Raw genomic sequence first — 27,909 nt, 5'->3', positions numbered from 1 at the left:
GAGAGATTTAAATAACTGGATCAATATTCCTCCAGTGTAAAATGGTCAGATCATCCAGTTTGGAGTAGTTGTATATGGGCACCTATAGCCAAACTGCATATCGCAGGTACCGAAATCCGGTGAAATGGCCAGGTTACATGGAAGGAGCAACTGAAGCTGGAGAAAGAGCTGCCAGAAAAATGCGTCATAAAATGGGGAAAATTGCTCCTGATGAAAGTTTGTTAGAGGAGCTTGAATTGGAGGTCAGTCCTAGTTAGTATATTATCATTTCTGCTTGCATCAGTAGTTTAAATTATGCATGATTATAGAAAAAAATGTTTTCCTTTTCTCAAATTAATAAAACCAGAAAATACGTTCATATTCATATATCATATCATTTTAACTTTGAAGCATTACATTTGTAACATCTTCAAGGCACCTGATAGCAACATACTACTAATTTATAATAGATTCGAACTATTGTTATAAACAAATATTATGTTAAGTTAAGATTGCTTTTTTGCATAATTTGATACTAATTAGCAAAGAATCAAGAATTTCAATTAATATAGGCAGCCTAGTAGTATGCAGAGGTGTCATAAAATACACTTTAATTGTAATTTTAAACTAAATTATTGAGCACTTTGTAGAGTTTAGTTTTCTTTGAGATCACCCAAAGTGTTCAAACTTTTGATAAACGTTAAGCGAATTATCGCTAAGTCTAAATTAACAATTGAAACTTGAGTTGGGTGTTAAAGTTGAGTTGGGTGTTGGATATAATGTAAAAATCGTTTTATGTCTGAGAATTTGAATGCTTCTCTCTTTTTTAGTTTTGTAATTATCTTCAAACAAAAATAAAATACCTTTCAAGAGATTGTAATCTATTTTATGAAACCGTTGCAAAAAGGTTTTAGCAAGCAAGACTTTAATAGATTGAATTAAAGTCTGAATATAGGAATGAGTAAAAACTAAAGAACTTTTTAGCTTGAATAAAAACAGAAAATAACTTTTATTAAATTACATTATTGTCTGTTCCAGACAGCGCACTATAAAAATATCAATCAAAACAGACAGATGAAGGTTTTTCTTAAAGATCAATCACTCCTTTTCAGAAAATCAACATAGAAAAGAAGGTTTTTCAACTCCCATGATGCTGTTGTTCTTTCTTTTTGTGTTCCGAACTTCTGTAACAAAGTCTAAAATGTGCTAAAATTAAAAAACAAACATGTTCTGGTTGAAAGTCTCTGATTTTTCACACAGGAAAAAGAATTGTAATATATATATGTACAGAATTACATGCATATGATATTCAGATTGAAAGAAGTGACAACATTTAAAAAATAAAACATTTTATTACAATAGTTAAATTTTTCCATATTTCAGGAACAGAGGTAACTTTAAAATATATGTAATAAAATGTATCCATAACGAGGAATGTAACTTCTTTTACATATTTTGGAGGTAAAAGTGTTAACTGAAGAATTCTTTACAAGTTTGGTTAAACGAAGTTAGGAAATTTATTGGGCCAAATCACGCAAAGGCTATCGAATGGGGAATCATACATTCGTTTTGCTTTAAGAGAAGTGGTTACCGACTTTTACTTACTCTATACACCAATATAAGACTTAATTAGTTTTCCCACCTATTACTCTGAACAACAACTCTCTATGATATACCGTTAAGTTTCGATTCGCAACCTTCGGGGTGATGCCACCATAGATTAGGAACCGTTATCTTAGAAACCTACAGATTCATACAAAAATAATACTCCATGTACCCAGCTTGATTTGTTAGGCATCGAATTTGGAGTGATCCTCGTAGCATTCGCTAGTTTTATTCATTCGACCTTTAGAAGATATTTCTTTGATTATGAGAATATTACAAATTTCTTCCTCGATGATATGGAAGAGGCAATCAGTTTCAGGTGTGACTTTACTAGATGCTAATGGGAGAGAAACTGGTTGCTGACAACACGTAGCGAGTAACGATTGCGTTCGACAGCATGGTGTGTATCACTGATTCGCAAATGGCGCTTTAAAGGTGAAATTTTTCAATAAAGCTAAATGCATGCAACCGCATGCTTTTTTATCCGCCATAGGCAGCAAGTACACTCATGTCCATAAATTAAGGATAATTCGGAGTCACGCGAAAATCGAACTCTAAAATAAATATATCACCTGTAAAATCACTACACACATCTTCAAGAATCATATGCAAATTTCAGGAAGTAACCAGATGACACCGATGATACGTCACGATGACGAGAGTGTAAGAGAGTGATATATAAGGAATACAGGCAAGGAAGTAAAATTGTTCGCAGGCGCTTTATAAGCACTTCAGTGCAATAACCGAATAGTTATGGCACAAAGGACGCATTTGGATGATTTTTACGTGGTAGAATTATCGGCCGTCTGGAATGTGGGAGTACCCAACTGGAAGTATCAGACGAACTTGGAATTGCCCAGAGTGTCATCTCCAGGCTTTGGCAACGATTCCAAGATGATGGTAATGTAAGTAGACGTTACAGCACAGGTCGCCCCAGAGTTACAACGCCTAATGAGGACCGGTATTTGGCATGAATATGCCAAAAGAAACAGGCGGAGCACAGCCTCAGACCTGTCTCGTCAGCTCTCTTCAGCCACTGGTACGACAATTTCAAGGCAGACCGTGTACAGACGCTTAGGGCAGATTGGTCTATATGCTCGTAGACCTGTCAGATGCGTTCCACTTACTGCAACTCACCCGTTACCACCAAGAAAACATCACTAAACGACACCGTTACGGTGGTGCAGGAGTGCTCGTTTGGGGTGGAATTATTCTGGGTTCCAGAACTGACCTGCATGTTCAAATTGGAACCATGACAAGGCAAATATATCGGGACGTCATTTTGGAACAACATGTACGTTTGTTTCGGGGCGCCATGAGCGCACAAATTGTGTTTATGGAGGACAACGCCCGTCCTCACCGTGCAAACATCGTAAGCGAATGCCTTCAATCGGAGGATATCACCCGTATGGACTGGCCAGCATTCTCACCGGATTTGAATCCAGTAGAGCACGTGTGGGACTTCCTTGGCCGACGAGTTGCAACCCGTCAACCTCATCCTACATGTCTACCGGAACTTCGGAAAGCATTGCTTTTTGAGTGGTGTAATATCCCCCAAGATCAGATCGATAATTTGATACTCAGCATGCCCAGGCGTTGTACGGACTATATTGCATCGTCTGGGAGACATACAATGTATTAACAATCATACGAACCATGTAATATTGGTTTTTTGTAAATAGGTTTTTTTTTTGTAATTTGCTCCAGGGAGAAAAAATCGCTAATTTTTTTAATAATATCTAACATATAGCATTTTTTTTTCTCTTTACCTTTTGTTTAATAAATAAGCTTTACAAATAAGTCAAATTTGTTTTGCTTCTAACTCTTCCTTTGCCTGATTTTGCATTATCGTTAATTTATGGACATGAGTGTATATTTACCTTTATAGGACTATTGGCCGTAGGCAACAAGTTTATCTTCTTTTATAGAACTATCGACCGTAGGCAACTAGATATCTTCCTTTATAGGACTATCGGCTGTAGACAACATGCATTATCTACCTTTATAGGGCTAATGGATCGATTAGATAGCTTCTGAATATACTTGCCGATGGGCTTTCAAATCACAGATTAGTTTAATAGAACCAACGTTTTCTTTAGATGCTTGGGAATCTTCTTGTGAAGGATACACCCCTCAAATCTGAATTTATCTTAATGTCTAGCTGGAATTAACGTTACTTTAGTTTAAAATTGCAAATTGTTCAGATTTTGTTACACGCTTTAAAAATATTATCGAATAAATTTTACAGTATCTCAAGCAATTAATTTACAGAAGGAAGATTAAGATTTCTAAGGGTTAGAAAATGACAGGTCTAAAAATTGATTAGTTTAAAAATAACAGAGCAAATTATTATATACAAATATCTTAACAGAAATAAGCAATCCAACAAAATTATAGTACGTTATTTGGCCTTTTAGAACTCATAATGATTATAAATATGAAAACTGTCTAATCATTGGAGTTAATGAATAGTAAAACACTGATTTTAAAAAATAATAATTATAATTATTTTATGTGAATGGCTTACGCATCTAACATTTGAAATTAATTACAATTAAAATAGATAAATCAAACGAAGAACATTATCAGAATAATATTTCTCTTCAAATTTATAAAGATTCAAAATTTAAAGGACATTTTATGAAAAAAAAATGTAAATGGCACAGATCAAAATCTGATGAATTCTAAATTATGAATGCATTGTTATTATGAAATTGGTGAATATCCATGCTGATACATTTACGTCCTATGAATCTGCACACATGTAGATTGCCGAGATGGAACTGGGAATTGATTTTTTTTTTTTTCAAAAATAGCGGGCACTAGCCATTATAAGCGTTGTTCCGCTTCTAAAGCCGGAAGCTGTGATCGTTTTATTATAGAGGCACCTACTAGGTACCCCACCGTCGCCTCCTATGAAAGGGCAGACCATTTACATGCATGCCTTCTACGGAAATCGAACCCAGGCTTTTCGGTACGGTAGTCAGAGTCACTAACGACTTTCCCGTCTGAACTGCTAGGCCTTGAATATAAACCAAATAGAATTTGTGCCAATCCCAGCGGAAAGTTATTTATGCCTGCTAAACCGCAACCCGAACTGGCTCAACAGATCAGACTGCACTCATTATCAGTGTACAGAAAGATATTTAGAGCAGTTAACTGGGTTTTTGCTGATATTGCAAAATTACTCATACTTCGGTGCAGTTTTGACAGAAATGATACACAGCAGTGATCTGTCGTGCATTCTACTCGCCGACTCCAATAGAACTCTCGACTTAAATCCCCGACTCTGAACGTGCAGGTAGAAAATTAATATATTCCTTCTGAACACCAAACTTCTGAACACCAAATTCGTGTTAAAATCTGGAAAGACCAAGGCGGATCAGAATTATTGAGGTTTAAGTTAGTTAAAAGCAGGAATATCACTCAGTTTGTTCGCAGTCAGATTGCAGATATCTTAAAACCTGGCTACATTTTACCTGGAAATTTTCTGAATTTCTGTGTTAAACCGACCCATGAGTATACCAACACTATGTGAATTTTCCTAAACGAAACAACATCAATAACGACACCTTCATTGCCAAGATGACAGCAGACTGTCTCATATCTTTACGAGGAATGAACAGCTATCTACCTTGCGTGGCAAAATCACTACAATAAATTAGTTTAATTACATAAAAATGATCAGTTTCTCAGTCTCTTGTTGAAATGCCAATTTCATTCCTTAACCGGGCCCACCAGCGGCCGAGCGGTAAAGTCGCTGAACACTGGTAGTTCGGTCCGAGGTTTGAATCCCGTGAACGGGCTGGCTGTATGGGCGTTTTTGTGGTTTTCCCCAAGTGTAACGTGTATACGAGCCAGTTTCCCTTAAAAAGTTCTCCACGAAGGCATCCCTCCCCTTAGGCAGATAGCTCTAATGTGTGCTTTGCCGTAATCTCAATAAACCAAACCAAACCATTCCTTAACCCTTTCCTTCACGCTACCTTGTAAAGTTGGAGTTTTGATTTAAAAAAAAAAAGTTAGGCAGTCTAATTAAGCCTAGAGGAGCACACAAATAAAATTTTGTGAAGATAGCACTTATCGTTTAATTCTGTGGGTGTGCCCAAAGTGGGCACATTGATTGAATAGAGCTTCGGAAAGAGTGCTGAAACGAGCATTGTTGTCAATGAACTGACCGATGAGATGCGGAGAAACAAAGAATACAGACTCTCAGTTGTCCTAGATGATTGGTGAGCCCGTTTGAGTTTAGGCAAGATTTCAAGGTAAAAATTTAAAACTAATATAGAATAAGGAGATTAGCATACAGCCAAAAAATAACATAGAAATTTCTTTTCAAACTATTCCTTTTATACCCTAAAAAAAAAACTGGAAGATTTCTTTGAAAAATGAGGGTCTTAAAAAACTAAACGTGGCTAAAATATATGGACTGGTTTGTGTTGAGCTGCCATCTACTATAAATAAAGAAGGTTCAGAGTAACCTATAGTAACCTATAAATACTTTTTCATTCAATTTTTCTGTGCGTACAGAAGGAAATTTTTAGGTGTGTTCAGACCGGACACACTGTGCCGCAAAGGGTTAAGGTCTACGAGTTTCTTGTTTTCTCATCTACAGGCAATTCAAAGATTTATTGTTATTAATATTTGATTATGGCAAAGTACGCGAGAGTTATCTAAGACGTTGGGTAACTTTCTGAGGAAAGCTGGTTCGTATCCACATTAAACATTGGGAAAAATCCAAAAACGTCCATTTAACCATTCCGTTCCCCTCGAATCGAACCGAGGACGAACTACCAATATTCAATGATTTTATCGCTCAATCGCCGGTGGGTCCGATGCAAACACAGCAGCAAATACATAACGGCGGGCTGTTGCTAAGCAATAATGTGGACTGCATTTTATTGTATTTGCTCCATCATTTTGATGAATTCGATGTTTTCGCGGAAATAGTATCTTTAAGTCTATCTTTTAAAATATGTCTAAACATAGATATGTTTCTACTTAAAATCAAATACACATCAAACTCCTAACATTAACCGAATTAAAATAGGTAATATTCTGATTTTATTTTTCTTTAAATCTATAATAGGTTCATTAAATGTAGTTTTATTAAATAAAATGTTGCAAAACTTTTTATAGGTACTGGCAGAAGTGAGCTGGACAACAGAATTTCACGATTGGTCATACAGATGTACTCCCGCCGCTTTAACTGAGCAGTTCCGCTCCAATTATGAGGAAAAACACCCAGAGGAGCGGTTCGAAGTTCTCCCACCCTCTCTTTCCCTACCATCAACTTCTCGAGTGGACTTTTACCTCGCCGTCTATTTTGAGTACTCCCTTACAGCACAGACACTATACGCTTACATTCATGCGTTCCCCGGAATTCGAAATCGGACCTGTCGGTACGGCAGTCGTCGTCACCACTAAGCACTGAGCGGCATGTATTTCGCGCATTCTGGAAGTTTGTAAATCATTAGAGGATAATCTTAAAATATTGTTACAGTAAGTATATCAAGAGGAATACTGCGGCATTTATGTTTTGTGGATACGGACATATTAGTAGAACCTGTAATAATACATGGGCCTGTGTTAAGTGTGGGCAGACCCATCTATCGGAAAAATGTAGTAACGAAACAGAAACCTGAGTTAACTGCGAGAACACAAACGCCACCAGATGTATTGGCTACTTTAATCATGAAGGTAGTTCTGCAGAATGTCACATATACAAGAACATTCTGCATACTCCAGCAACTCGGAGCAGTTTTTAAAAACCTCACCACAGGGCCTTAGCACCGCAGTAATCCCTTCATGGGCTAGCTTTCATGCAGTGCAACCTACAGAGATCCCGAACAGCTACATTTAACATCTTGCAGATCATAGTACACATGAAAGCGGATTTATTAATGATTCAAGAACCCTTCATCATCTGGATTATTGGCACGCCGAATACAAGCAATTGCTTCTATCTGATAACTTCTTGTTTGATAAGGAACTCTCTCACCAGCGCTTCTCCAAAGAATTGAACATACAGTTACTACAGTGCTAGAAGCGTTCTTGCAAAAGCTGTCAGTCACTTCAGTCTACACCCACCGAGTTACAACTATGGAAATACTCATTAGAGAACTAGAAAACGGATTTCCCTTTACTTCAAAACCACGAGCTCGTTCTGGAAAGCCAAGATATATTATGGGCACTGATAATTTGGTTCAAATTAATACTACTAATTCGCCACCAACTTTATGGACTACACGTCCGAAATGATGGCAGCTTTCACACCGCCGTGACCCAGACAGTTCCATACATTCAGAAATGGAGTGTAGTTACTAAGTGACCATCGACTAATCACCTAAAAGTTTGCCATGCCAGTTAGCTATGTTGTCTAAAGGCATTGTAAAACAATCTATGGTGGATATTCTAAATTTTTAAATAGTCTTATTGGTAGCAGCAGGCATGTGTGTTACCATGACAATTCTAGTGCCATGCACCAGTATGAGATCTAGGTTGGTCATTCAACTGAGCATACATTTTGCAAACTTTTAGATCATCAACAATTCAGAAAACAGGCACACAGCAGTCATTGCCATAGACGTTAAAGAAACGTTTAACTTGATGTAGTGGCCTGATGGCACAAATTGTCTGGAATTTCTCAAATCTGCCGGGAATCTCAGTAATCTGAGGCTAGGATAAAGATACACTATTTAAGTATTTGGGCATCCACGCAAATGCCGATATCTGCGATATTTATATACGTCACGCCCTCCATCATTTAATATCGTGTAGGGAACAAAATTGGCATTAGTAGCATACAAGATATCACGACGTACAGAGTTATTTGATTTCGAGAAAGGTGTAATCATCGGGTATCACAAAATAGCCGATCATTAAGGGGCATATATAGTGAGCGGAATCACCCAAATTCAACAGTAGTCTGTGTGATTTAGAAATTTAAGGTGTGCGGTGATTATCGGAAAGTGTTTCAAGGGCAGGCCCGCGAAACTGGGAGACAGTTACAGACTGGTGTTGTCCCGAGAAATTCGAAAACACCGTACCCAAGCGATGGTCCACATACTCCAGGAGTTTTAACTGGCAATCGGGAGTGTTGTTTCGATTTATACCATCCATAAGAAATCATATCTGCTTGGTTTTCATAGTCATGCTGCTGCCCATAAAGCCTTTGATCAAACAGTTCAACCGTACTGCTCGGTTAATGTGTTGAAAAGAACGTCGACAGTGGATTATTGATCAGTGGAAACGAGTTTTCTGGAGCAATGAATCAAGATTTACTCTCTACCATTCTGATGCAGGGTCTGGATTTGGCGTCTACCCGAAAAACGTCTCCTACCAGAATGCATTGTGCCCAAAGTAAAGCTCGGTAGAGGTGGAATTATTATCTGCGGGTGTTTCTTCTGGTATGGACTGAACCCTTGGTCCAAGTTCATGGTAAACTGAGCATCGACGTCTACTGCACTATTTTGGATGAGAGTGTACTTCCTACATTGTGGCAGTTTTACGGGTTGGACCCAGGTTACTTTCAGGACGACATCGCTTGCTGTCATATAGTGATGTCCACCATAGATTGGTATGATGACAATAGGGTTAACCGAACACACTGGCCTGCCCAAAGCTCAGACCTGAACGTTATCGAGAACCTCTACGATGAGTTGAATCTCCAAATGAAAGGGTGCATCAATCATTGATTATCCCTGAAGGAATTGACATGTCTTCTCCAAGCCAAGTAGAAAAAATTTCCAATAGCCATCATACAAGGACTTGTGGAAAGCTTGCTCCGGAGGGTTGAGGCTGTAATTGCCGTTCATGTAGGCTCTACCAACTATTGAATTTGAATAAATTTTGTTTTTCTTTTCTATTACATGTGTGTAAATTCTTATTGGTAGATAGTGTATTAGCGGAACGCGCAAATATCTGGAATAATACTATTGCAGCCCACATGAGAAGATCACCACTCACATTACAGAGACAACAGCTTGCTATGGTAGGCAAGGCATAACGTACGACATCGACAGCAGCCCTGCAAATTATAGCAAGTTGCCTCCACTAAATTTATTAGGCGAAAGGGAGAAACATTTACTATAGCCACTAAATCTATTAGCGGCTATAGTAAATGTTCTCCGCTTGCGAAGAAACATGAGTATTTGGCGGCAAATCTATATATTCATGCAGACTATGAGCAGCATAAATCTCATCTCACCTGCATTCCATCGGAAAACAATCTTGTCATTCACCTTAACAAGATACTGTAAATCATTGGGCTAGAAGCTGTATAACGAATGGCTCCAAAACACCAGAAGGCGGAGGTTTGTGTTGTTGTAGAGGGTGACGTAATATACATTGTATGGAAATAGAAATTTGGTTTCGAAAACTGAATTAACTGTCATTAGAACTGCAGTTTTTTACATGAGAAAACATCCTAATATTTGCATCGATTCAGCTTCGAACCTAGCAGCAATAGCTAGGGGCTGTTCCAGGAACCCAGTAGTACAGAGCATTCGAGGCATCTTGTTATACGAATGTCAATCTCACAAAGGCCCATTTTTAGTTGAATTTCTGCCAAGACAGGTATTTTCAGGCAATGAATTAGTGAACACTGCTGCCAAAGAGGCAGCGAACTCCACTAAGGAAAGTTCTAACATTAAAGCCGATCGCATTCCTGAAGGGGCAAATTCTTTAAAAACTAGTCTCTAAATGGCAAGAGCAATGGGACCAGGCCGCGACAGGACATTGGATCCGTAAATTTCTTTCTGAAGCGTCACTGGAACATCATTCAATAAGCAGCTATCTGTCATATTTTATCAAGTGACATGAGCCTTTTCCTGATTATCTAAGACTCTTTGACCTCAATAAGGAAAGCAGCTGCAAATATGAGGAAGGGTGATTAGACCTCTTTGTGTTCTCCTGACCGCATTTAGTAAACATCAGTCTGAAATATGGGCGTTTTCGTGGTTTTCCCCATGTGTAACGTGTATACGAGCCAGTTTTCCTTAGAAAGTCCTCCACGAAGGCATCCCTCCCTTTAGGCAGATAGCCCTCGTGGGCTTTGCCCTAATTGAATAATCCAATCCAATCCAATCCAGTCTGAAATAGCCAAGCATTCGCTTCTGGCCACAATGATTTCAGAACCTGAAACATAACAGGGTTGCTTGGGAGAATCTAAAGCTATCATAGATGATTGTGGCCAGAAAATATGTCTAGTCTCCTAAAATACTCGTTTTTACATTCATAATTTGTATTATTTGTGATTAGTGGTAGCAGTATCCACGTATGTATTCATCTTGAATATTATATGAGCTTATTTTGTATTTGTGTTCCACGGTAACCTACGTCTAATGTGGGAAAATACTCGAAGTTGAATTCCTATTTTTTTTTCATTTGTACTTGCAATCGGTATTAGCAGTGTTCGTGTATTTATGTATCTTGAATATTATGTATGCAAACTTAGTATTTATATTACATAGCAACCTATGCATATTCTGCGTAATATGCGTATCCGGCATTTATATTTAAAATTCGCGTATTTCATTGAGTCAATTACGTCCTATTTAAGTTTGAATCTGTGTATACGATTTAATCTGTGTTTACCTGAGTTATGTCTCCTGGGTAAGGAATACACCTGGTCGGCAACCAACTCAGCGGTTTACATCATTAACCCCTATACCGGCAGGGCATAAACCACTTTAAACCACAGAAGTGGGTTAACTTTTCTTGAAATATCGTCTTGGTCCTAAACCTATTCGCGAAGTTCTTTGATAAACAACCGTTGATCAGCAAAAAACAGTTCTATAAATTAGTTTTAAGTTATTGAAGAACTGCCATGCATATGGCAACACCCAAAACGTACGTAGCAGCTCTCCTTCGGGGAATGAGTATTAGTTCCTATTCATGTTTTGACTTGCAATAACTCAAAATTATGTTACGAATAATACTGATATGAAATAATTTGTTTTTACTGTACATGAACACTTGAAATAACTAAAAACAATTATTGAATACTTACAAAAACAATTTATTCAGGATTTGGCAAAGGAAAAATATAAGTTTTCCTGAAAAGAGAAAAAAAATAATGATAGTGATAAAAAATATGAATTGAAAACATTTGCCTTCAGTCTGTCTCATATCTTTTTAAAAGAAGTATTGGGTGTTATAAAATATTTTAAATGATATCGGATAATTATTAATATATAATAACCAAATGGTTTTGGTTATTTGAAATACTTCCATAATTATAAGCTCATTACAGCAAGTGCCGGTTGCAGCACGTTCGTTACAGTTATGTAATTGTAAGCTCATAACAGCAAGTACCGGTATTTTATTTTGAAAAATAGTTTGTCGTCCTACAAATTTCAAATGCAGTATGTTTCAATGAATGACATAATTAAAGCTTTTTTTTTTGAGAAATATTTCACAAATTAATATTGAATTGAAAATATTAATCCCGAATTTCAAACCGTACAATTCAAAACCGTACAAGTTACATTCAGCTAAAATGGCAAGCATTATAATACGAACACGAAGAACTCACCTTTTTACTTAAAAATGTTCTCAAATTTATAGCATAAGTGCATTAACACGAAACTATGGGGCTTTTAAATGATGCCTTATTCAAGAAACTCACAGTTTATACATAAGCCATTCGAAATTTGTTTAAAATGTTAACTATAGTCGCAGTGAAGAAAAGGTATACTATAATAACATAAATTCAATAAAGAAAAGTAATGCAGTACTAGTCGCGAAAATTCAATGAAGAAAACAAATGCAGAAAAACGACTGAAATTTAATGTTAGTTATAGAAATGCAAATGTAACGTCACTGACCGTGATAAATATTGTTTTTCTAATGACTGATTTTCAAGCCAAACTAATTAATCAGTTTATCGAAATTTTTCGCACAAATGTATAGCTCAAAATAATAACTATATGTTATGTTAACTCAAATCCAAGATATAATGTTAACTCAAAATCCAAGGAGAAAATACCTATATGCAAAGTTTATCAGATTTTACTTCTGAATTTTCTCTAGTCATTCAATTTTTGACGTTTTCTGAATGTTTACATGCATGAGGTTAATAGTAAGTTATCATAATAAATAATAAGTCTAATATTTGAAGGAACAGTAAATAGTGCAGATTAGTAAGAAAGTACTATTTTAATATATTCAGGTTTAGGTATTTATTATTCAGTGGCTAACTATACTAATTAACTCCTTTTGTTATTACATAGTTTTCGAAAAATTCGTCGCATGGTAAGTTTTTTATACTACTATACAAGTGTTTTACAGTTTTATAAATGTTATGAATGTTAAGGACTTGAATTTTAAATCTGAGATTAAACACATGAGTATGACATCTAAATTTTAATAAAAATAATTTTAATTAATTTTCTTAAAGAATGTTTCAAGTCTATACTCTGTTCATACTTTAACAGGAGTTTATTAGGTAATTTTTTTATCGTAAGTAACAATGAAAATATAGTTTTATTATTTTTTATTTTTCTAAAGTATTTTTCATTTTTTTTAACCATTTTAACTCTTAAATTTTCCATTCCACACATACTTCTCAGTCCACTTACATTACTTGCCTCTTTGAATATGCAAATTAAAAGTTGAAGGAAAGAAGTGAGGAAAGAGTGGTTATATGACTGGTTGATTGTCCATTTGATTAGATTAAATGCAACTTTAATATTTAAATCATCTTTCTTTGCTGCATGACCGAAATTGATCTGATATGTATGTGTAACAACACAGCATGTGTGTTCCTAGAGAACTTCCTGTTCTCTTGGAAACGAACCTTAGTGCCCACCTCGAGGACCAGTGAAAGTGTTAAAAGAATTAAGAAAAGTCTTATTAAGGACATACCCCTTTCGTTGGTTTTCATTGACTCACTTTGTAGGTGTAAGAAAGGAGCTTTTGTCTGAGAAATGCTGAGAGAGTAAGAGGCATCGAGCGTCGGTAAAGCTGTTGTCCTTCGCCCTTTGTAATAATGCTGTAATGTTACTTGTTAATTAACTAAGAAAACTTATGTTAAGCTTTTAAATAAATCTAAAACAGGACAACTTGTCTTAATTTTTCCATTTCGAAAGCTCCGCGACGTTACAGCTTAAATTTATTGATGGCAGCGGTGGGATCTGAAATACACGGAAAGAGACTGTGGGAATCAGTCCTGGTAAAGAAGAGGACGTTAAGCTCCGAAGTACTGCTTAACTTTATTGGTGGCAATGCTACGATGTGAAATCGACAGAACGAAAAACACTTGTATTTTACTCTAAAAAGACCGCGGGCGTCGTAAGTAAAGAGGAAGATCGTCAGGCTCCGAAATCCAGCTAAGTATAGCTAATCTCAAGTTTGCGGAATCAGGATCTTAAGTTTTGCATCACCGGTAGTGTCAGTAAAGGTTTTGGTGAAGAGAAGTGGACCGTCAAGCTTCGAATTTCAGCTCATCTGAATTTGTGCGGCAGTCAATGTCCGAAAAATCTTCAGCCTCGTGTTTAAATGTGGGTCCTGCAGGTCCGAAAAGTATATGTGTGTTGTGAGAATTGCTTAAAGTGTCAGAACCACCAGCGTCCATAAAAATTTTAAGTTGTGTTATAAATCTACAGGTTCCAAGCTTTAACCGAGGCAGCAAGCCTACAAATTCAGGCGGGTAAGTAACTTGAATTTTTTTATATTGAGGCAGTGAAGTAATTTAAGTTACTTTTATAATTTAATTTATACAAGTTCGCGTAAATGTTTTTTAGTCAAAATTGTCTCCTGTAAAGCTCAAATGTGTTGCTTTGGTGTTTTGTTTGAAATAATAAAGCATACATTTTAGGAATTTGAATCGGAGTTAATAGCTCTGCTGAAATGAAGCTTATATAATTGAATGTGTAAGATAGAAAGAATTATTATAATTCTGAAGGTTCTAAATTTTAGCTGGTATTTTGATACATCGTTTCTAAGTCGTCTTGAATGTTTCAAATATTAGAATTTTTCATTAAAGAGTATAAAACATTAGCTTGTGTAAGAATAATAATTGAAAATTTTTCAGTTGAACACGTTAAAGGAAAAGTTTAGAAAAACCTAGTATTTTATGTTTAAACTGTTGTTATATCGATATTTAGTTAAGAACATTTATATACCTATATTTTTGATTTACCTTTGAATGCATACTTTAATATACCTAGAACATTTTGATGATATGAATGTAAACTATATTGTATGACAATAAATCCTCAAGTTGACCAGTAATAACTGATTGCATCATGTGCTTATAATAGTGTATATTGTCTTTGATTTGTGTTTTAGATCATTTGAATTTGTTGTGAAAGAATTAAGGGTTAAATTTTGCTCCTCGTTGTTGTCATTGCTATTTGTTATATATACATACATATATATGTTACATATACATGTTTTATATATATATACATGTTATATGTATGTTTGATATCTATATGTATATATAATTTATTTACTAAAGAACTATTGATTATATTATCTATCTCCTAATATAAATTTAGCAGAAGTATCAAAAAAAGAGGGAACCTATATGTAGGAAGTTTAATTCCAAAAATTGTGTTTTAAACTAACTTGAATGTAAATTATGAAAAAAAAAAAAGTTTTACGGGCACTTGAATTTAAATCATGAATAACAAAATTTCAAACTTTGAAAAAGAAATTAAAAATTAAAGATTAAAAATGAATAACAAAATTTAAAATTTTGAAAAAGAAATTAAAAATTAAAAACAAGTAATTATCGCTATTGATCGGAAATTAGTTGACTTTTCAAGGGGAACAAAATAACTCCCGTTCAATGAACAATAATTAATAAATGCGAAGATGTTTCGTCTTTCACTTAAGTAAGAATGATAATGCCAAACTGGCAAATTAAGTTAGGCCAAAATTGTAGTACCACGAAGTGATAGGATTTATAACCAAGGTAGGGTGCTAAAGAACTCATTTTGAAAGAAGCATTTTCGCTAATACAAGATTCTTTATAAATTTTGAGTGAAAAGCAATTTATGTAGTAAAATTTATAATATACTTGAGCAAATGTTGAATGATCTAAAATTCACTTAGTTCGAAAACAAGTTTTTATAATACTTGCGCAATAGCTGCAAAATAAGATAATAATAATTTATTTACTAAAGAAATATTGATTATATTATCTCCTAATATAAATTTAGTAGAAGTATCAAAAAAGAGGGAACCTATATGTAGGAAGTTTAATTCCAAAAATTGTGTTTTAAAGTAACTTGAATGTAAATTATGAAAAAAAAAAAAAAAAAAAAAAGTTTTACGGGGACTTGAATTTAAATCATGAATAACAAAATTTAAAATTTTGAAAAAGAAATTAAAAATTAAAAACAAGTAATTATCGCTATTGATCGTAAATTAGTTGACTTTTCAAGGGGAACAAAATAACTCCCGTTCAATGAACAATAATTAATAAATGCGAAGGTGTTTCGTCTTTTACTCAAGTAGGAGTGATGATGACAAACTGGCAAATTAAGTTAGGCCAAAATTATAGTTCCATGAAGTGATGGGATTTATAACTAAGGTAGAGTACCAAAGAATTCATTTTGAAAGAAGCATTTTCGCTAATACTAGATCTATATATAGATATATATAAAGAGAGAGAGGGAGTCATTAGATTTTGATCATAAGTTGTGGTTATATCATGGTATTCTCAGCTAAAGTTTGAAAATAGGATCTTAAAATCTTAGCTGAGGAATTACGAGAAAATGCCGGATCTAAGCTTACGATAATGGATCTAAGACTTTGTTAGTCACAATCTAACAAAGTCTTAGATCCATTATCGTTATTATGTTAAGACTTTGTTAGATTGTGACTAACAAAGTCTACGAAGAAGAACCTTGCCAAAAATCTCTTGGAAAATATCATTTCAGTGAGGCCTGAGAGGGAAAATGAGGAACAGGATAGAATTAAAAGTGAAAAGAAAGAGAGACAAGATAGAGAGAAAGAGATTAGAGGCAGGATGGAATTAGAATAGAAGAAGAAGAGAGGCAAGGTAGAATTAGGAGAGGAGGAAGAGAGTTTGAAGTAGCTAAACTGAAATACCAGACTGCAGTCGTTAAGAAAAAATTGGACACAGGACGCTATTTACTCGAGAACCGGACCAAAAATCGATGCACCGGCGTCCATATCAACCTCGAAACTGTCAATACCAAAATTGAAAACGCGCAAAAATACAATGAAAGGAATGAGGACGACAGGTTTATGACCACAGAGTAAATTTCGCCCCCGTTAATAAAGCAATTACACTGTAGAGACATTAGGTATTTTGGAAGCAGAAAAGATGAAAAATATGCAATGCCTTCACCGGGAATCGAACCACGGACCTCTGGAATACGCGCCCAGCGTGCAGACTACCACACCGCGAAAGCATGCCAAGAAGGTGAGAGAAATACCTTATATACTCTCCCTTTTAAAGGGCGACTGGGGTTTCTAGGGGACCCAATCGCCAAATCCTTGGTGTGGAGAGTCATCATCCACCACCCGTTTAGTTCCGTCGCCACTGTAGAGACATTAGGTATTTTGGAGATACTGGACTTACCAGATACTGGAGTTACCAGAGAAACTGGACTTACCAGAGAAACTGGACTTACCAGAGAGAGGACAACAGCTCACTCTGGGAGAGAACAACACAGCAGGTGTTTGTCCTTAGAGAACTTCCTGATCTCATGGGAATTAACTTCAGTGTCCACGGAGGGGGCCGGTGAAAGGATCAAGAAAACCTTGTTATGGACACCCTCTTAGCGGTTTTCCGTTGACTCATTTTGTAAGGGTAAAAAGGTTGCTTTTGTCTGGGAAATGTTGAGAGGGTATAAGACATGTCCGAGCGTCGGGAAAGCTGATGTCTCTCTCCTTTTGCAGTAATGCTGTAATGGTACTTTTTAATTAACCAAGAAAGCGTATGTTAAGTTCTTAAATAAATCTAAAAAAAAACAACCTGTCTTAGTTTTTCCATTCCGGAAGCTCGGAGTCTTACTTTATCGATACTATACATAAGTTTACGGCGTCAGTTTACAAGATGAATTAACTATCTTTCAACACCTATATTAATATTCTCTTAGCCGAAATGTTATCGCTGTTATATGCAGTCAAGTTCCGATTAATCGGGAGAGGATTAACCGGTTGGAGAATTTACCAGACCTTGTCTATAAAAAAGTTTCTTGATTGCGCAATGATAGAAATTGTTATCGCGAACCATCAAAATAAAGCAAAATTGTTGCAGGAAATAAAAAATGATGAAGAAATTGTTTGGAATAAGAGCAGTGGTAGCAGATAATGCCAATATTTAAGAACTGTTTTTATCCACAACAGTAATTTAACTACTATAATCTGGATCATATGAACATTGTTAAATGCTTCCTTAAAAATAAATTGTTAAATCACAAAAATATGTTAAGCGTACTTCTGTTTCCCATTGACTTCTATCGAAATACAAGAGTACTTATAAAGAGAAATATTGTTTTTCCTGCTTTCATGTGCTTTCATGTTTAGAAAGTTAATTTAATTTACATAGCCCAATGAACTTATTCCTTAAATTAAGCTGCTTAAAAATGAAGGTAAATTGTTAATAGTGTTTTTCTATTAATCATAATATGGGTTATTCCTGTTTCCTGCATTTTTAATTGTTATCGGATTAACCGTGACTTCTGTTTAATCACGTTAGCCTAGTTAACTGAGAACCTACTGTATGCAATTATAACGCTAAGCATACGAATTGCCCATTTTGATGAAAAATATAATTTACTGACACAAATAAGCATACAGTAATAATCAAGTGTCACATGTTTACTTTATTATGACAAAGTAAAAATGCAGGCGGGCTGATTGCTTCACTGCAGCTTAGTCTATGTACCAGTGAATGATTCATCAGACTTTTATGGCAGATCGTTTAATTAGTCGTATTCATAAATTAATGCTGGAAACAATATTGCATTAAAAAATCTGTTTCGCCTAACAAGCAATTCAGCTCTTTGCATTTTGGGTGCACTTACATCATAAGGTATGATACATTTTCATATGGTATCTATAATTAGTTTAAGGTACAATAATAATCCGATTTACATGAACTCAAAGTTATGGGGTTGCTTAGTTTCTTCTCTTTCGGTTACTTTCAAAATTCAGCATTTTAAATTGCGTAAAAATCGTCGGAGGAACTTGACATTTCACAAGAAACATTTAATGGTGTCTGGGAAGAAAGGTCTGTTCATGCTTTTTCCAAAAACGGGACGAAAACAACACCAGAAACTGATAATATAATACAACAATTTGTCAATCTTGCCAGGCAGTTAGATATGGAAATTGACATTGATGATACCAGCGAATTGTTGGACTCAGTTAGAGCTGGCAAGAAATGAGCTCACAGAGATACTTGAGCAAATTGCTACTGAAAAAGCCGGCCAGACCAACATCCACTGAAAAAGGCCTACGACAGTTCTAAGTTTGACGGACGGTCTCGATTTAATTGAAGAAGAGTTACAAATTTTGGAGAATATACTATATTCTCACCCGTGTGGTGACCGGGTGTGAAAGAATAGTCCCAATGTAGTTCATGCATGTCGTAAAAGGCGACTAAAATAGGTAACCAGCGTCTGGGGGTATAGCCGGGCACTCTGCCCCTGGGGATTATATCAGGGGACTGGTCTTCTAGGTTGGGGGTTGGGCGTGGGGATAACTACCCCACCGCGTAAAAAATCTTACTGTTAAGAAATCCAAAGATATACATATCTGTTATACAGATCTTGTTCCAAGCATGACATTAAAATTATTATGGGAGATATGAATGCTAAATTGGGTAAAGAGGATGAATTTAGACCAACAATTGGAAAGCATGGCTTACATAATAGTACTAATGACAATGGACAAGGACTAGTACTTTTTGCTGCTGAACACAACATGATAATTTCAAGCACTGTGTTCAGCAACAAGAGAATACACAAGATGACTTGGAGCTCACCTGATGGAGAAACTTGGAATGAAATTGATCACGTACTCATCGATTTTAGGCATTCTTCGGATATCCAGGATGTTAGAACTTATCGAGGCGCCACCTGTGATTCCGACCACTTTTGGGTTATTGTTAAACTAATTGCTCAAATTTCAAACGCCCGAAAGATACAGGGAGAAAGGCAAAAAGTTTGATTGTGAAAAGCTGAAAACTGAGGCAACTGAACGAAATTTCCAGTCCTCAGTCAAGGGAGAACTAAGATCTAAAAACATGATCGAACTGGAAACCGTGGAAAATAAGTGGAGCTTGCCTCAAAGACTCGATCACACATTCAGCTGACAACACACTGGGATATATGGAAAAACACACACCAAGGGATTGGTTTGATAATGAATGATTCCTTGTTACACAGGCAAAAAGAGTTGCTTATAAAATTATGGTCCAAAAGCGACATTCAAGACTCTTTGTTGAGGAATCTAGAAAACAGGAGAAGAAGATCCACCAGCTTAAGAAAAGACGCTTTCACGATGGCCTATTTAAGAATGTTGAACATCTGGAGGGAGTCCAATGAAAGCCGTACTTTCTATCGTGAAATTAATCTTGGCCACAAGGATTTTAAGCCTAGAACTACTGCCTGTAGAGACAAAAATAACATCATCCTAAATGACAGAAAAGATGTACTCCACAGGTGGAATGAGCACCTTTAGTAATTTGTTGAATGACCACATACGGGATGGGTGTTCAACCTACCCAACTACCTCTGTAAACACCGATAGTATCCCGCCACCATCTTTGGCAGAAGTTAGAGAAGGAATTAAAAAGCTCAAATATAACAAGGCCCCAGGCCCTGACTTAATTACTTCAGAACTCATTAAAAGTGCTTCAGGTCAAAACATTGAGGAAATACACCTCCTCATCGAATCAGTTTGGAACCAAGAAATTTTAAGATTGGAAACTGAGCATCATCTGTCCTATACATAAAAAAGGAGACATTTTGGAATGTACCAACTACAGGGGAATCAGTCTCCTTTGTGTTTTCTACAAACTGTTTTCCAAGATACTTTTTAGTACACTAGTAACTTATACAGAAAATATTGTAGGTGATTACCAATGTGGTTTCCGCAAAGGAAGATCTACAGCAGAACAAATTTTTAACATTAGGCAAATTTTGGAAAAGAGCTAATGAATATGGCATTGCAACGCACCATTTTTTTATTGATTTTAAGACTGCCTACGATTCAATAAACAGAAAATATTTAATTGAAGCTATGAGATAATTTGCAATACCTGAAAAACGTATAAATTTGGTGACCATTACTCTTACTGAGACAAAACTTAGGGTTAAAATCCAGAATAATCTTTCTGAGCCTATTGTTGTTTCAAATGGGCTCAGACAGGGTGATGCACTGGCCTGCTTGCTTTTTAACCTTGCCCTCCCAAAAAATCATAAAAGACTCCCACATTAATACTCGTGGAACTACCTTTAACAAGTCTGTTCAGATTTTTGCGTTTGCTGACGATATTGACATAGTTGCACGCACTCTTGAGTCACTTAGAGAGGCTTTTACATCTTTAGAGACTGCAGCCATCAAAATGCATCTAGCAATCAACCAAAATAAAGCTAAATACATGCCAAGTGGTAATAACAGCAGTCCCTATTTTGAAAGTGGGAATTACAAATTTGAAACTGTTAGCAAATTTAAATATTTAAGATCAGAAGTTAATACTCTCAATGATTTAATGCCCGAGATCCGTAGTAGAGTCACAGATGCTAACCGATGTTTTTTCGGTTTCAAAAAATATTTGAAGTCTAACTTCACTAGCAGAAAAACGAAGATTTTTAATTTACAAAAGCTTAATCAGACCCATTCTTACATACTCTGCTGAGACCTGGGCAATGACAGAAAAAGCTCAAGTGTCATTTCTGTCTTTGAAAGAAAAATTTTGAGAAGTATTTTTGGTGGCATAAAATGTAACATTATCTGGAGAAGAAGAACTAACTCTGAACTCTATAAATCCTTTAAAGAAATAGATATAGTATAATATATAAGGATTCAGAGAATTAAATGGGTAGGACACCTGGGCAGAATGTATGAAAATCGAGTAATTAAAAAGATCTTCTCTGCCAGACCATTCGACACCCGAAAAAGAGGGAGACCTAAACTAAGGTGGCTCGACTGTTTGGGAAATAGACTTAAGAATTTTAAAAATAACCAATTGGATGTCCATGGCCAGGGATAGAAGAGCTTGGAATTCAATTCTGAGGAAGGCAAGGGCCCATCCTGGGCTGTCTAGCCATTGCAGAAGAAGAAGATACTATATTCTAACGAGGAACGTGTTCTAGTTACAAGGCAGTGAATGAAGTTTCAAGTAATAAAAAGGTCAGTGAGTCATGAGACGAATTAATAAAATCTTATGAAGCCTTCGGCATCAAAATAACTCCATTTTATGTATCACATTTATTTTAGTACTATTCTGCATGTGTACATATGAATAAAAACTGCATCCTTTGTTACACACTTTTTCTCTAAGCAAGAAACTAAAATTCATATGCATTTATATGCAACTTAACGCGCTGCGCGCTTTTCAGCGGTCTTCCGACAACGTAGCTTCGCCGGATATTACAGTGTTGCATTAAACTGGATGCAAATGGACAAAAAACTACGACAAAGGACGTTTTCAACACCATCACTAGATTCAACTCATCATTTCAGCATAATTACAGTATCATTTCATAAGTAGCATTTGATATATCATAGAACAAATACAGTGAATACTCTCTAAGGCAAGCAGTCATGATTCCAGATAATTTTGATTTTTTGTGTAAGTAATCGTTTTAAAGCGCTAATTTATATTCTTTTAAATACAGGCCATTTTCAGAAATGATTACCTCGAAATGACTTACTGTAATCACATTCATATGAAGGGTTTATAATAATCATATATGTATTGTGAAAATATCTTATCTAGTGTCATAAAAAATTAATGACTAAAATCTGTGTTGCTATTTTATTTTATTTTTCATTAAAATGAATAACACATAAGCATAAATGCTTGCAGCATGAAATATCTGTAGACTCATCCAATGTGAGAGAAAATGAGGATTTCTTAATTTGGAATTACTTGCTTTATGAGCAATTCAGGAGAAATGACTTTCTTTATCAATGCTCGGTATTTTGTCCTGCATAAATGCAAAGTCTTAGATGACAAATCTGACGACATTCCTTTCTTAAAATTTTTACTTCAATGGTCGATGGACTGTATGAACGCATGGTAAGCAACTAATACAGGAAGTTTCAATTATGCTGTTCAAATGCAAATTTCAAATGCAGTTTTTATGCTATTTTGATTTGTCGAGAGTTTTGCTTTTAAAGTTTTGAAATTCCGTGCTTCTTTAAATCAGCTTTGGTTGCCTTCAGTTCATATTTACATTACTTCCAATAAAATATAATGTTGTTGTTTTCATGCTTTCTAGCGAATTCTCAAACATGGGTATTTTAACCCAAGCATTTTGAAAGGTGGTGTTTTTTACATGTCACTCCTAATTCACGCTTTAGTTAACACAGCAGCTATGATTAGATGTAGATTTTGTACGCATACCGACATTACTAAAAGATTAAATAAAGCTATCAAATATGCGAAAACATGAGCGACTAACGCTTAAAACTGTTTGCATCTGGGCTATATTTCAGAACTGCCAGATATCAGCTTCTGTCTAAGTCTAACTATATTGCTTTTTATATATATATTATAAATTAATTTCAATACATACGTTATTTTAACATATAAGCGTTTTATGATACATAAAAAAATCTTTAAGTTGCAAAACGTAGCATAAGGAAATGAAGAAGTAGCAAAAATGTAGCAAGATAGCATTGCACAGATTTTAGTAGCACAGGTTTGTGAAAAGTAGAAAATTTATGAAAAATCGCACGATCTGGCAACACTTGTCTGCTGTAATTATTTATATAAGCATGTGACTTAGCTTCAGTTTTTCTATACTTTTGACACAATGAACTGTACCATATTAAGTTTGCACGAACTTACATACTAACGTCTTGGACAATGTTTCATGTTACACGTTTACACATTAGTGTTATGATGGTAAATATCCCAATATCTACATTACTTTTAACATTCAAAGCATAATAATTATTCCCGTTTCGATATATTTGTAGGGTAGTTAATTTGTTAACTAAGTTTTTCAAATTATTACACATCTATAAAACATTTTGCTAAACATTTATCATAAAAAACAATTACGCGCATGATCGAATTCGCGCAGTTCAAACCCAGTGTTGCTCAAGAAACGACTTATAGCATTCTATTATTGATATAGTATGTTTCTAGCATGTCTTGCGTCCTGACATTATTTCCCTCAAATTCGAATTAAAAACAAAATAATGTTTTCATTGTTTCACATAATGCTGTAGATATTAATGTAAAAAAAGTTAAATGCAATTTTTAGTAAATTCTCTGAAAAAAAATTGCAAATTAAGAAACTCTTAAAATTCCTCTAAAACTAAAAAATTCTTTTATCTTACGGGGTCATAATTATGACTGAAGTTTCAATAACAGCTAATTTTAGTCTCACCGATGGCAAAGTAATTAAAACTGCTAAATACTGGTAGTCTGACGCTGGTTCGAACCCAGGCGAAAGGGCTGGCATCATGATTAGTTTTCGAAGTTTTTCCTATGTATTACATAAATACGAGCAAGTTTCTCTTAAAAAAGTTTTCAACGTTGGCTTCCCTTCCTTTAGGCAGACTCTTGTGTTGTGCCATATTAAAAATCCCAACCAACTATATAACAGTCAATTTTAGGTTACTTATTATCCTAGGTTCTATGGCACAATACTCACTAGAACCAGATATTTATACCAATTTTTAGAGCCGGAGGCGTAGTTTAAAATTAGGATGCAATCTTAACAATGAGTCTACACTTGACTACCAATAAGTATTTGGACACCTGTGATAGAAAAGTAAAACTAACTTTATTCAAAATCAATAGTTGGTAGAGCCTCCACGAGAGGTAATTACAGCGTGGACCCTCCGGGGCATACTTTCCACAAGTCTTTGTATGACAGCTAGTGGTATTTTCTTCCACTCGGCTTGGAGAAGACATAGAAGTTTCTTCACCGATTTTGCACGGGTAGTGCACCCCTGAATTCGGCGATGCAACTCGTCCCAGAGGTTCTCGATAGGGTTCAGGTCTGAACTTTGGGCAGGCCAGTCCATTCGATGAACTCCATTGGCACCATACCAAGCCTTGGTTAACGTCGAAACATGACAACTGGCATTGTCGTCCTGAAAGTAACAGGGGTCCAACCCGTAAAACTGCCACAACGTAGGAAGCACATTGTCATCCAAAATAGTGCAGTAGGCATCGGAGTTGAGCTTACCATGAATGGGGACCAAGAGTCCCAGCCCATACCAGGAGAAACACCCCTAGACCGTAATTCCACCTCCGCCGAACTTGACTGTTGGCACAATGCATTCTGGCAGGAGACGTTCTCCAGGTAGACGCCAAACCCAGACCCCGCCATGCGAACGGTAAAGGGTGAAACTTGATTCGTCACTCCAAAGAACCCGTTTTCACTGATCTGAGGTCCAATTTCGATGTGCTTTACACCACATTAACCGAGCAGCGCGGTTGGACTTTGTGATCAAAGGCTTATGGACAGCAGCACGACCATGAAAACCAAGCAGATGTGCTTCCTTACGGATGGTATTCATTGAAACAATACTCCCGGATGTCTGTTGAAACTCCTCGCGGATGAGGGCCATCGTTTGGGTGCGGTTCTTCCGAATTTCTCTGGACAGCACTCGTAGGTCTCTATCTCCCAGTTTCGTTGGTTTTCCGACTCGGGGCACATTCCGACAATCACTGCTCACCTTCCACTTCTTAATCACATAGGCCACTGTCGATTTTGGGTAGTTCAGATCGCTAGATATGTCCCTTAAGGATCGGCCACATTTGTGATACCCGATAATTATACCTTTCTCGAAATCAGAGAGCTCCGAACTGCGAGGCATCTTGCATGCGACTAAAGCATATATGTACCTTATAATCTGTTTTATGCGACATATCATGAAAGCTCGTTTATCCATAAAAATTATTATTATAGTTATTATTTCAATATTAACTTTATTGTTGCTATAATTTATCATAACTGTACACTGCGGGGGAAAAAAGAAAAGAAAAAAAATGGGACAGTTCTATATCCTCCCTTCCTACACGATATATACCGGCGAAGTCCGTGATGTACCTTAGAACCGCAGATATCGTCATTTGCATAGGTGTCCAAATACTTATTGGTAGTCAGTGTATTGGAGCTTTTTTCCGTGATTCTGCCGCCTTGCCTGTAGAAGTCATTCGCCATAGCTGTGAAAGAGTTACCGTGAAGGTTTGGCCAAGTTCAATAAGTATAAAGGTTAGATTAACTGAATATAGCAAAGCACATACAGGAATGAGCAGGAATGCCTTCGTGGAGGACATTCTAAGGGAACTGCCTCGTATTCATGTTACACGTTGAGAAAATCAAGAAAACCAAGAATGCAGCCAGCCCGTTCGCCAGTAAGTATAAACCCCAGTCTGTTGTAGATTTGAGTCATGATACTGTAGTAATCGCATCGTTACTTTAGCCAAAAGGCAAGCAGCTTATTGTTGAAAGATTTTATGAGAAAATCTCAGTTTTAGTTTGTTATAATTTTCTGTTTTGAACATCTACAAGTGGCTGCTACAAAAACTTCTGTTTACATTTAAAGCTCCGTGCTTAGCCTCTAGATTTTTCTAATTCGTCCCTGCTTAAAAGCACATTGATTGTTAGCGTTAGAAATGCATAAATACATTTTAAAGCATTCGAAGCTGAGGTATTTATTATTAAAATGTTCTTGTTTTACATACAGAATGTAAATTAAAGATTATAAAGACAGGAAGTAATACTTACACACTAACTGGATCAGTGCATAACAGCTTGCAAGCCACATGGCATACTCCCGGTATCGGACACACACTGCGACATATCCAACTGCATAATCCAGCCTCTGCATAGTCACACCAAAGTACAAATCCCAACAATAAAATAAGCATTAGGGTCTTCATCTTGAAATAAACTTTCGTCTCTTCTCTTGAAGCGAAACTAAGAGATACAAACGAGAGTTGAAATAACTAATGAACGACTGAAATAAGACGAATAGTGAAGAGATGAAGCCAAGAGGTGAAATTTTGATAAAATTGGATTGGAAGTGTATCAAAATTTTAAAAGAACAAATTAAATGTTCATTCGAAATTAATATTAAAAAGGAACATTAAAGGCATTATTTTTCAAAAGCATTTTATGCCTTTTAAATTCACGGTAATACTTCTTTTATTACTATTAAAATGTAATGATGAGAATGGGATTCATTTAATAAATTCGGAACATTAGCTCTCAGCTAAGTTTTAAAGAGATAAAATTTAAAATTGTATTTAGTAAAAAGCAAAGCATGCAATTTGCAGGCAATTTAATTATTGTTTAATTATACATGTCAAAGGATCAAAAATCAAGATAAAGAAGTTTAGAAACTTAGACCTTCTTATGAGTTTTCTAACCGCAGAAAACAAGTTTACAAACTATAAAAAAGTATTAAATTAATTGAGTTAAATCGAGCAGAGTTGAGTTTAAAGCAAAATGTACTTTTCCCCGCATAAAACTTGTTATCTAAATCAGATTTAATAATTTTGGCTTTTACCTGCACAAAAATATTATAATTAAATATTATCTGTTCAGTATGGAAATGAAATTTAATAATTATGAATAAAGATTTTTTTAATTCTTCACCTTTTATTTACATATATTTAAGTCACTTTAAAAAACATAATTTCCGAGATCTGAGTAGAATTTGTAATTAAATCTTTCTCCATAGAAATCTTCATTTAAAATTAAAAAGTTTCTGCTTACTTCACTTAAGAATCCTTCCAGAAGTAACTTCGTTTACTGATTTTCTAGTTTTAGACCAGAGGGCCTTTAGTGAAACTTATGTGATGTATCATATTTTGTTTTTCACGCGAAGATAATGTCCTCTACCGATAAATGTGCGAACAAACATATGGATACACCAGACTTAAAGCGATGGAGAGATGGAAAGAAGATAAGAAAAATATAAAAATAAATTTCAAAACATAGATTGCTGTTTTATTGAATTTCAGAGAAGTATAGCAGTATTTCTGTGAATTACTGGAGGAAAAAGAGATTAATATTTAGAACTCTTTGAAAACACTCACTTTAAGCTTTCTAAACAAATAATAAGCAGCTGCATTTCGTACTATAGAATGCGTTAAGTGTTACTGCACTCACCATTTAGTTCAAAAGCAGAGGATCG

General features: G+C 35.6%; 1 long non-coding RNA gene across 1 annotated transcript; it reads right to left on the bottom strand.

The window, feature by feature from the left end:
* Nucleotides 1-969: 969 nt before the first annotated feature.
* Nucleotides 970-27,644, bottom strand: LOC118205791 (uncharacterized). Its single transcript, XR_004761052.2, has 4 exons — nt 27,489-27,644; nt 26,496-26,687; nt 11,594-11,639; nt 970-1,185 (listed from the first exon to the last, which is right to left on the bottom strand). It is a non-coding gene; the product is annotated as an uncharacterized LOC118205791 (long non-coding RNA).
* Nucleotides 27,645-27,909: the final 265 nt, after the last annotated feature.

This window comes from Stegodyphus dumicola, chromosome X2, assembly GCF_044657685.1.
Source record: "Stegodyphus dumicola isolate Sdum_Otavi_A_Nest chromosome X2, ASM4465768v1".
NCBI lineage: Eukaryota > Metazoa > Arthropoda > Arachnida > Araneae > Eresidae > Stegodyphus > Stegodyphus dumicola.
Note: the sequence above shows the minus strand (reverse complement) of the source record. Positions and strands in the feature narration are given on the sequence as shown.